Below are 11,064 nucleotides of genomic sequence, written 5' to 3'. Positions count from 1 at the left end.
TTGGTTGATTAGATAATTGCATTAATGAGAAATTGAACAGGTGTTCCTAATAATCCTTTAGGTGAGTGTATATGTATATATATATATATATATATATATATATATATATATATATATATTAGGGGTGTAACGATACGCGCATTCGTATTGAACCGTTCGGCAAGAGGCTTTCGGTTCGGTACGCGGTACGCATTATGTACCGAACGGTTGGTTGGACTAATTAATTATATTTGGAAAAAAAAAAAAAATTTGTGAAATATAATTATATGCGTTCAACAAGGTAGCCCCATAACCCAAACGACGTAACAGGCAACGCCCCTGACACCCCCGAAGAAGAAAAAAACACCAACTTATATGTTTATGTTAGGCTACTCAGTCAGGTGCTCGCTCACTCAGTATGCGCTGAAGGCTCGTTGCAAAATGGCCAATGTGTTTAACAGACCAGAAATAGAAGATCTTCCAATAACCAACAGGTCTGGTGTTTGGGTGCACTTTGGATTCCCTGTAAGCTATAATGTTGATGGCAAGAGAGTGGTGGATAAAAAAACAATGCTATCATGTATCTGCTACATGACAATAGGGTACACCAGCGGGAATAAAAAAAAAAAAAAAACACCAGCGTGAATACTTGAAAAATGTCAACTCATTTAGTAGTAGCCCTTTATTGTCACTAGTCACAAGTACCAGCGAAATTAGCCATCAACCTGTCCATACATACACAACATACATACAATGGGGTAGACCGAACAGGAAGACAGGGAATTGAGGAAGAAATACAGCATAACATTAGGAAAGTGAGGAGAAAAAAACCAACACCCACACTATGCTCCTTTTGGGAGTACAGTATGGGAATATGAAAAAACACCTCAGCAACAAAAGCACATACACCATAAACACATGACTTTGCAACTGGGGACGGAAATTGGGGGGGTCGAGGTAATCCAGTGCAGGCAGCAGCTGTCCTACCCTGCAGCTAAAAAGCGCTGGTCACGGACCTGCTTGACAGACTGGCGGTACAAAGCGGCGAAGACGAGGGATGGGGGTGGGGAGGTGAGTGCATATCTCTATATGTGTAAGAGGTCGTGTATTAGTAGGCCTGGAGAGTTGCGATTCTCTCTAGATGCCTCAGTCTGCAGATTATACAGTGTCACAGCAAGTTGCCATGGAGTCAGCCTTGGTCAGGTCCTAGACAGAGTCAACAACAATCCCGGTGTCTGTGGGAAACGTGTTGTGGGACGCAGAGCGTCTCGTTGCCATGCTTTCCAAGGGGAAAATTTGTTATCCAGCCATGGCCAAGCTGGGAGTGGAGCCGAAAGAAGATAAGATACCAGTTGTTTTGGTCTAGTAGCTGCATTCAAATTTAATGCTCACTATGATTGTCTTTTTTGGTCTCCAAATCCTCCAATTTCCTTTCCAAAGCCGTGAGCTTCACCGTGATGTTATCCATATTGTGGTTAATAGTCTCAGTCTCAATGCTGACCGCTCTGCCCACTGCTTCAATCATGACGGGCAGCCTTGTGAGGCTTTGGACAGCTGTTCCCGTCTTCTGAATTTTCCAATAACCCAGGGCAAAGCCTAATCCAATCAGCAGAAGACCTGTTATCATGGTTCCGAATAGGTAAATGTCTTCGATGTCCTCCACGGAAAGAGCCACCAAACACACAAACCGCCAATTCGCCCATGCGTCCATCGTGTAGCCAGCTGCAAACGTTCTGGCAGGGCAGTCAGGTTCCCCCGAACCCAAGCTCCTCGTTGAGAAGAAGGTGTCAATTGCGTTGAGAGACCAATTTATCAAATCCATGTTTTTAGTTTAGGAAAGCAGTGCAGAGAGAGTCTCTCAAAGTAGACAAGACAAGAGACAGGAGAAGCAGACAAGAGACAGGTGAAGCATTTACGCCAACATCACCTTAGTGTGTCAGTATCTGGGAAAAGACAAAAAAAAAAGGAGAAACATACACACAACAAACTATCCCCGCAGCATTTAGACAGACATTTCCAATGGATTTAAACAGGGCAAAAGACATCACCGCGGCGATTGGTAGGCTACATTTACGTTAGATTTACATTATAGCCGCGTATATGAGACCTTACTATTTACCATTCATTCTATCATCACCATTATAGCTTACAGGGAATCCAAAGTGCACCCAAACAACAGACCTGATTGTTATTGGAGGATCTTCTATTTCTGGTCTGTTAAAAGCATTAGCCATTTTGCAACGAGCCTTCAGCGCGTACTGAGTGATCGAGCGCCTCACTCTGTAGTGGAAAATGCAGGTTTTAAGAACATGCTTAATGTAATTGAGCCCCGTTACTATATTCGGTAACACTTTAAAATAATGGTCCGTTGTTAATAAGTAACTACGCAGGAAGTAATAGGTAGTACTACATTAACACTTAACTTAATACTATTAACTAATATAGAAGCAAGATTAACTAAGCAGTAAGTAATAGCTCATTTAGGACATAGGTAGTTCCCTATTAGGTATTTGATAATTACTAAAGAAAAATATCGTCATTGAGAACTACTTTGGAACTACGGCCAACTAATGAAGAATAACCAATTAATTACTAATCACAACAGCTACGTCTATAAAGTGAACAATTAGCTTCTTTATGGAAACGTGTATATATATATATATATATATATATATATATATATATATATATATATATATATATATATATATATATATATATATATATGATATATTTTATGAGCTCCATTAAGTTCAATGTCTCCAACTCTAATAACTTTAACGTTAGTGATATTATGCTGGGGAGGGCTTCTCTTTAGGAAGTGACAATAAATAATGATGTTCTCTTGTCAAAACATATTTGCATCCTTCATGAAAACATTGACTGCATTTATAGTGTTAAGCACAAAACAACATCTTCCGATTACAATGTCTGGTAGAATATCACTAGTTCCTCACAGAAATATATGGCTGTACAGTATGTGTCAGATAATTTTATTGTAAATTACTTATATATATATATATATATATATATATATATATATATATATATATATATATATATATATATATATATATATATATATAATGCTCCCTGGGTGCCGCAGCATAATGGCATAAAAGGATGGGTATACAGCATAAAATTATGGGTTAAATGCAGAGCATGAATTCCAAGTATTGGTCAACATACCTGGCTGTATGTCACGTCACTTTCATATTGTTAGAATTGTTTTATTTAATTTAACACTAGAAATCTCCATTCTATCTACAGTGGAGTTGTTTAATCAGATCTTGAGAGCTTTAAAGTATTTTTTCTTCAGTTCATCTGAAGCTGTGGCTGAAAAAAGTTGTAGTTTGTGTTCTTATTTCTCTTTCTTTCAGCGCTTGTTCACAACAAGTGTTTGAATAATTGAAAGAATGTTTCAGGAACATCATACTAACCTTTATATAACATTCTACTAACATTAAGGAAACTGGATATTTTTATATTATTGAAATGTTACAAATCAATGTTCCTAGAATGTTGAATTTCAAATCAAGATTAAGTTGAAAGAACGTTTGAGGAACATCATAACTTTTAAAAATGTTCCTCTAACTTCAAGAAAACAACAATGTTCTTATAACAAAATTCAGTTAGCTGGGATCCCACTACATTGAATTTCTGTCTCTGTGAGAGCGGGGGAGATCCTATGGTCAAGGTTTCTGGATGCTGACAATTTTAAAACAACATCAGCTCATTTTGTGCATCATACTTCATTTCTGTTTCATTACACTTGCATGCAACTTGTACAGTACAATACTGTACTGTACAGCAAAATGTACAGTAGTTCAAATTTCAATTTATGAGTTTACATGTTCTATTCAATGGATTAGAAAAGATTTATTTCACCTTTATAAAGCAATTGAAATTGTAATCAGTTTGAGCATTTTTATTTTATTCAAATTATCACATAGATAATGGGATAAAAGTTTTGTTTGGATAAAAAACTGATCTCTTTAGTAGCAATCAGAATAGAGCAAATAATTAGAAACAAAGTTGACACTTCAGATAAAGATTATATCAGTGATGTTACACCAGTAGTTGCCGACAAGTGAGTGTTAAACAAATGTATTTGTTATTGAATCATTCATTTAAGAGTTTCATTAAAAACCCAGATTCATCCAGTAAAGTTAAGCATTTGAGTCATTTAACCATTCATTCAGACCATTTTTTTTTTTAAGATTCTTATTTTAAGATTCTTATTTTTTGAGAACTTCTAGTAAATTACATTTCATTTTTAGTTTTCTGTTCAGAATCATGATGTCTGTTTAAATCAAACAAAAACTTTATTATTATACTTTCTTTTAGTTGATCTAGTCCATATATGTCAGGGAGTCTGAATGTGAGAAACTACCTAGCAGAAAAATATCTATAAAATTAATATTCATACTGCCCTTCCAGTGATATTCCAATACATTGACCATTCCAATTGAAGTTGTTTTTTCTTATCCTTAGTATAAGTTATTTCATATGGTATTTTTATTTTTACAAGTAACATAATATTTCACTTTTACTGAACACATCATAGAAAAGTTGTCTATCAGAATGGCATGTAAACACTTTGGTTTTTACTTTGTTGTTTTCCTTACTGGAGGGAATGGCAGCATCCTCATACAGTACATCATCCTCCTGACAAATTTTAGAATGTCCTATAAAAAAATAAAAACATTAAAAAAAATAATTATCACCATGACTCAGCTAAGCACAAAAGTGCTATTTGAATGTTATCTTGATAGCTGTATATATATATATATATATATATATATACGACGTGCTGCGTTTGGTCTCGTACTCTATCGCATACGTTGTCAGTGTTGTGCGCTTGCTTAGACCTTTGTTGTGATAAACAGTAAAGTGTGTTCAAGCACCAGCCAAGAGAGTGTAAAGAAATACCCTTTGTGAGAAGCAGTTAAATCAGCGGGAGTTAAAAGTAGATCGTAAATGTATTTATTTATTGTCTCATTAGTGTTTAGCGCAGTTGTCGTTGCTAGGAAACACTTGTTTGTTTACTGTGTTGAGACGTGCTGCGTTTGGTCTCGTACTCTATCGCATACGTTGTCAGTGTTGTGTGCTTGCTTAGACCCAGGGCCGTTTGAAGGAATTTGGGGGCCCCAAGCAAAATGGACATAGAGGCCCCCCGACCCCTGCACGCACACACAGCCTACAGGAACCACAGCATAGCCATACAGTTTAAGTTCACCCGCACTTTATATGAATAAAAAAAGGTTTACAGTGCAAATACTGCTTGAAAAAATAGTTTGGTGGGAATTCAATAGTGATTTGCAATATTATGACAGCACACACTTATCAATTTAAACTCTGGGCTGTGCAGGATATCAGCTATAATTATATATTGTACTGTGAACAATGACAACAAAGTTGACAGATGAATTAAGTGCATTTAAGTGCCATTCAGTTGGGGTTTTAAATAAAGCATTTTCTGAGATGCACATTGAACATTAAACACAAAACATTAATTTAATTTATATTTAAATTATTGAAAATTAAGCAAACTTAACTTTTTGGTAAACAAAGGGGATTTACTATTAAAAATAAAACATGGAAGAAATTTTGTGTGATTAAACCTTAAAAAAAAAAAAAAAGTTAGATTTTTTTTTAGCAGTAGGCTATGTTCTGCTGAACAATAGTAATACATCTCTGGCAAATACTTGTCTAAAACAGGACTTTTATTTTGACGGGTTGACGTACCATTTATTCAAATCAAACGGTCAAATGCACATGAAGTGACTGTCAGAGCAGTTCTGGAGATGTTGTTCATGTGTTCACGTCTTTAGTGAGACAGCAGATGCTGAAATTACCGCGAGCGTCACGTGCGCTTCAGTGTAAAGGAAGTCGCGATTCTGCTCCATTCATTAACAGAGACGAGCAGAACATGCAGGATTCATATTTAAATAGACTGTTCCAGCTTAATATTTACAGATATTAGTACATATCGTGATTTGATGTAAGTGCAATGACCTATTTTTAATTAATTCATTCAAAATCGACACACGCCACGACGTTCTCTTTACATTTGCCCTCGCCCTCAAATCAAAACACTGCTGACTCCTTGCAGTACGCGATTTCTGTTCTGCGTCTTCCTTATCCCGTTAAAAAAAACATGTTACCGTAACCATATTCCTTCCTTTCGGAAAAAAAAATTGCACTAACTGTTCGTTACAAGCAGCATTTGTAGTCAGGCAGGTAGCTAACATAAACATATTTTTGCTAGCCTACCTGCTGCAAAATTACACCATTTGTAGAATACTGACAAGGTAGAGCTATTATATCCAGTGTAATTTATCACTTACCACTATCTTGTTTTTGTTTGTTTTTTTTCTTATCCTCCTCTTCCTTTCTCTTCTGGCTTCATGACTGCCGAGGAGGTTTTGTATTTTGCCGGTAGCAGAGATCACGTGTTGGCTGGTTGCTGTCCGCGACTACTGAGAGGGGCCCCCTTGAGGGAGATCCCGATGACAGTGTCATTGCACGTTACTGCATTGACAATCAAAGAGGCGCTCAAACAGTGTCGTTGCATTTTATTCTTAACCAGTCGTTGTCTTGGGGCCCCAGGCCAGCTCGGGGCCCCAAGCAATTGCTTGGTTTGCCTGCCTTGTCGCAACGGGCCTGCTTAGACCTTTGTTGTGATAAACAGTAAAGTGTGTTCAGCTTAATTCAATTTCCGTTTTGTCGGGTTTAAAAAAGATTAGTATACCGCGGCAGTGGTCGCGGCAGCCCTCCAGTTAAGCCCTCCTCGTGTGAAGACCGAAGAGTGTAAAGACCATCGACTCTACCGTGCGACTCCACCGGGCAGGGACACCGGCAGGGGATATAAGTATTTTTTTGATTACTCTTTTTCCTTTTCCTTGTTTCATTTCTGTTTCAGTTGTTTTTTTTTGTTTATAACCAAATCTTACTATGTGTTTCCAGATCCCTACTATCATTACCACTCGTAAACCATGCAACACACAATGTAGACAGCGCAATCTTAAAAACCTGCATACTTTGCCTATGTCTGCTAATACACTACTTTCTTTTCCTATTGGTCTCTGGAATTGCCAGTCTGCTGTAAACAAAACCGATTTCATTATTTCTATTATTAGTCATTCAAAGCTTAATCGCATGGCCCTAACAGAGACCTGGATCAAACCAGAGGAAACTGCTACACTTGCAGCACTCTCCAATAATTTCTCATTTTCCCACTCTCCCCGTTTGATTGGAAGAGGTGGAGGTACTGGTCTGCTCATCTCTAATGATTGGAAATTTAATCCTTTAGCATCTTTGGGTATCAACAGCTCCTTTGAATCTCATTCAGTTACTGTTACCTACCCTTTTAAAATAAATTTTTTAGTTGTCTATCAACCCCCAGGACCACTGGGTAACTTTTTGGATGAATTAGATGTGTTGCTCTCAACCTTTTCTGAGGATGGTACTCCCCTAGTTATGCTTGGATATTTCAACATTCATCTAGATAAACCTCTGTTTGCCGATTTCCACACTCTGCTTGCCTCTTTTGATCTCAACCGAGTGTCAACTACTGCTACTCACAAATCAGGCAACCAACTGGACCTTATTTATACACGAAACTGCTCTACTGATCATGTTCTGGTTACTCCACTGCACACGTCGGATCACTTCCTCCTCACTCTTAACCTCAACATGATCCCTGACACATCACTTACCCCTCCACATGTCATCTTTCGACGTAACCTATGCACACTTTCACCCTCCCGGCTATCTGCAATGGTTTCATCTTCACTTCCTTCCCCTAAACTGTTTGCATCTTTGGATGCTAACAGTGCTACTGATACTTTCTGCTCCACTCTTACATCTTTTTTAGACACTGTTTGCCCCTTATCTTCCAGGCCAGCCCGTAACACCCCTTCTGCCCCTTGGTCATCTGATGTTCTACGTGAACACCGTTCTAAGCTTAGAGCTTCTGAAAGGGTGTGGCGCAAGTCCAAAAATACTACTGATCTTATTGTGTATCAGTCACTCCTATCTTCTTTCTCTGCTAATGTCTCCTCTGCTAAAAGGACATACTACCATAACAAAATTAACAATTCATCTAACTCTCGCATGCTTTTAAAACATTTTCCTCACTTCTTTGTCCTCCTCCTCCTCCTGCTTCATCTCTAATAGCTGACGACTTTGCAACGTTTTTCATTAATAAAATTAAACACATTAGTGCACAATTTTCCACACCACAATCAGTCAAGCTCATATCACCAGCAAACTTACACTCATTTACATCCTTCTCTTCACTCTCTGAGGCAGAAGTGTCAAAACTCATCCTTTCTAATCACCCTACAACTTGCCCGCTTGATCCAATTCCATCTCATCTCTTTCAAGCCATTTCACCTGAAGTTGTACCTGCACTCACTCACATCATCAACATTTCCCTCCACACTGGTGTTTTTCCCTCATCATTTAGACAGGCACGTATAACTCCACTACTTAAGAAACCCAACCTCAACCCATCTCTTTTAGAGAACTACAGACCAGTTTCCCTTCTTCCTTTTATTGCAAAAACACTTGAACGAGCTGTGTTCAGACAAGTCTCTACATTTCTCACACACAACAATCTCCTTGACAGCAACCAATCTTGCTTCAGAAGTGGACATTCAACTGAGACGGCCTTGCTCTCAGTTGTTGAAGCTCTAAGACTGGCAAGAGCAGAATCCAAATCTTCAGTACTTATCCTGCTTGATCTGTCCGCTGCTTTTGACACGGTTAAGATCCTCCTATCAACGCTACTGACGAAAGGCATCTCAGGAACAACACTTCAATGGTTTGAGTCTTACCTATCAGATAGGTCCTTCAAAGTATCTTGGAGAGGTGAGGTGTCCAAGTCTCAACATCTAACTACTGGGGTGCCTCAGGGCTCAGTTCTTGGACCACTTCTCTTCTCTGTCTACATGGCATCATTAGGTTCTGTCATTCAGAAACATGGCTTTTCATACCACTGCTATGCTGATGACACTCAACTCTGCCTCTCATTCCATCCTGATGATCCGACGGTAGCTATTCGCATCTCAGCTTGTCTAACTGACATATCTTCCTGGATGATGGACCATCACCTTCAACTCAACCTTGCCAAGACAGAGCTGCTTGTGATTCCAGCAAACCCATCGTTCCATCACAATTTTACCATCAAGTTAGGCACATCAACCATAACTCCTTCAAAAACAGCTAGAAGCCTTGGAGTTATGATTAATGATCAGCTGACTTTCTCAGACCACATTGCTAAAACTGTCCGATCCTGCAGATTTGCTTTATTCAACATCAAGAAGATCAAGCCCTTTCTTTCGGAACATGCTGCACAACTCCTTGTTCAAGTTCTTGTTCTGTCCAGGCTGGACTATTGCAATGCCCTCTTGGCAGGTCTTCCAGCCAATTCTATCAAACCTTTACAATTAATTCAGAACGTGGCAGCAAGATTAATTTTTAATGAGCCAAAAAGAATACACGTCACACCTCTGTTTATCAATTTGCACTGGCTTCCAATAGCTGCTCGCATAAAATTCAAGGCATTGATGTTTGCCTACAAAACTACCACTGGCTCTGCACCCATTTACCTAAATTCGTTACTTCAGACTTATGTGCCCTCTAGAAGCTTGCGTTCTGCAAGTGAACATCGCTTGATTGTGCCATTCCAAAGAAGCACAAAGTCACTTTTACGGACTTTTAAATTAAATGTTCCCTTCTGGTGGAATGAACTCCCCAACTCAATCCGAGCAGCTGAGTCCTTAGCCATCTTCAAGAATCGGCTTAAAACACGTCTCTTCCGTCTTTATTTGACCCTCTAACTTTAACACTCACTATTCTAATTATATTCTTTAAAAAATCTAACTACCTTTCTAATCTTTTTGTATTCTATTTTGTTTTCATTTATTATGCAATTGTATATGTACGTGTGTGTGTATCTGTAAAGACCTCTAACTAGCTTGCTCTATTCTTTCATTGTTTTATTCTATCTGTTTTCTTTTTATTTATTATATTAGTTAAAATCCCATGCTACGTGTACTGTGTTAACCTAACTGAGACTTGTTATAGCACTTATATATCATTGCTCTTTTTGTTGTTTTTGATTGCTTCCACTGTCTTCATCTGTAAGTCGCTTTGGATAAAAGCGTCTGCTAAATGAATAAATGTAAAATGTAAATGTAAATGTAAATGTAAATGTAAATGTAAATATATATATATATATATATATATATATATATATATATATATATATATATATATATATATATATATATATATATATATCCCATATATATATATTAGATTAATCTAGATTAAAATGGCTCATTTGAATTCTGCCGAAGGCATTCAGAATATGTGTGTTACCCAAATAAAATTGACAAACAGTAAGTCTTTGAGAATGGGGTTTATCAAGCTAGGTGGTGCATTAGACCAGGGGCTCATCTCCTGTTTCCAAAATGCATCACAAAGTGCTTGAAAAAGCTGTAAACTAATTCCACATTGCACGAGGTGCAAACAACCTACTCCCTCTGCATTGCATATGTGTTGCATATTTTTTTACGCACCCATGTTAACGGATTCCATTTGCATTCCAGGAGCATAAAAAAAATATATATTTTTATTTATTTGTGCTATTTACACAATGTTTAAGTTTTTTTTTTTCAAGTTTGTAGGTGCCAAGGTACAAAATCCAAATAATTAAATGAAAAAAAGCACTGGATAGTCTTCAATGTAAAAATGAAATATAGCTACAATCAAACCTACATTTATACCTTCAACATTCCTCACATTATTACAGTTTTCCTATATATATATCAAAAATTATATCTGGTGTCTGAATAATTTTTGGTTTGACTGTTAAAACTACAAAGTAATTCAGTCAAGAGCAGTGAGTGATTTTCTTTTCTTTTCTTCGATTAACATTACAGCAGCCAGTCGCTAAATTAGGGGCGGTCACTTTAAGAGACGATGAACACATCATATATATTACACATCCCATTTTTTTTCCTCAACTGTTTACTTTCAATTAAGAAATAACTGACCGTTTTTTCGAGCATA

The sequence above is a fragment of the Carassius auratus genome, chromosome 43 (genome assembly GCF_003368295.1).
Source record: "Carassius auratus strain Wakin chromosome 43, ASM336829v1, whole genome shotgun sequence".
NCBI lineage: Eukaryota > Metazoa > Chordata > Actinopteri > Cypriniformes > Cyprinidae > Carassius > Carassius auratus.
Note: the sequence above shows the minus strand (reverse complement) of the source record.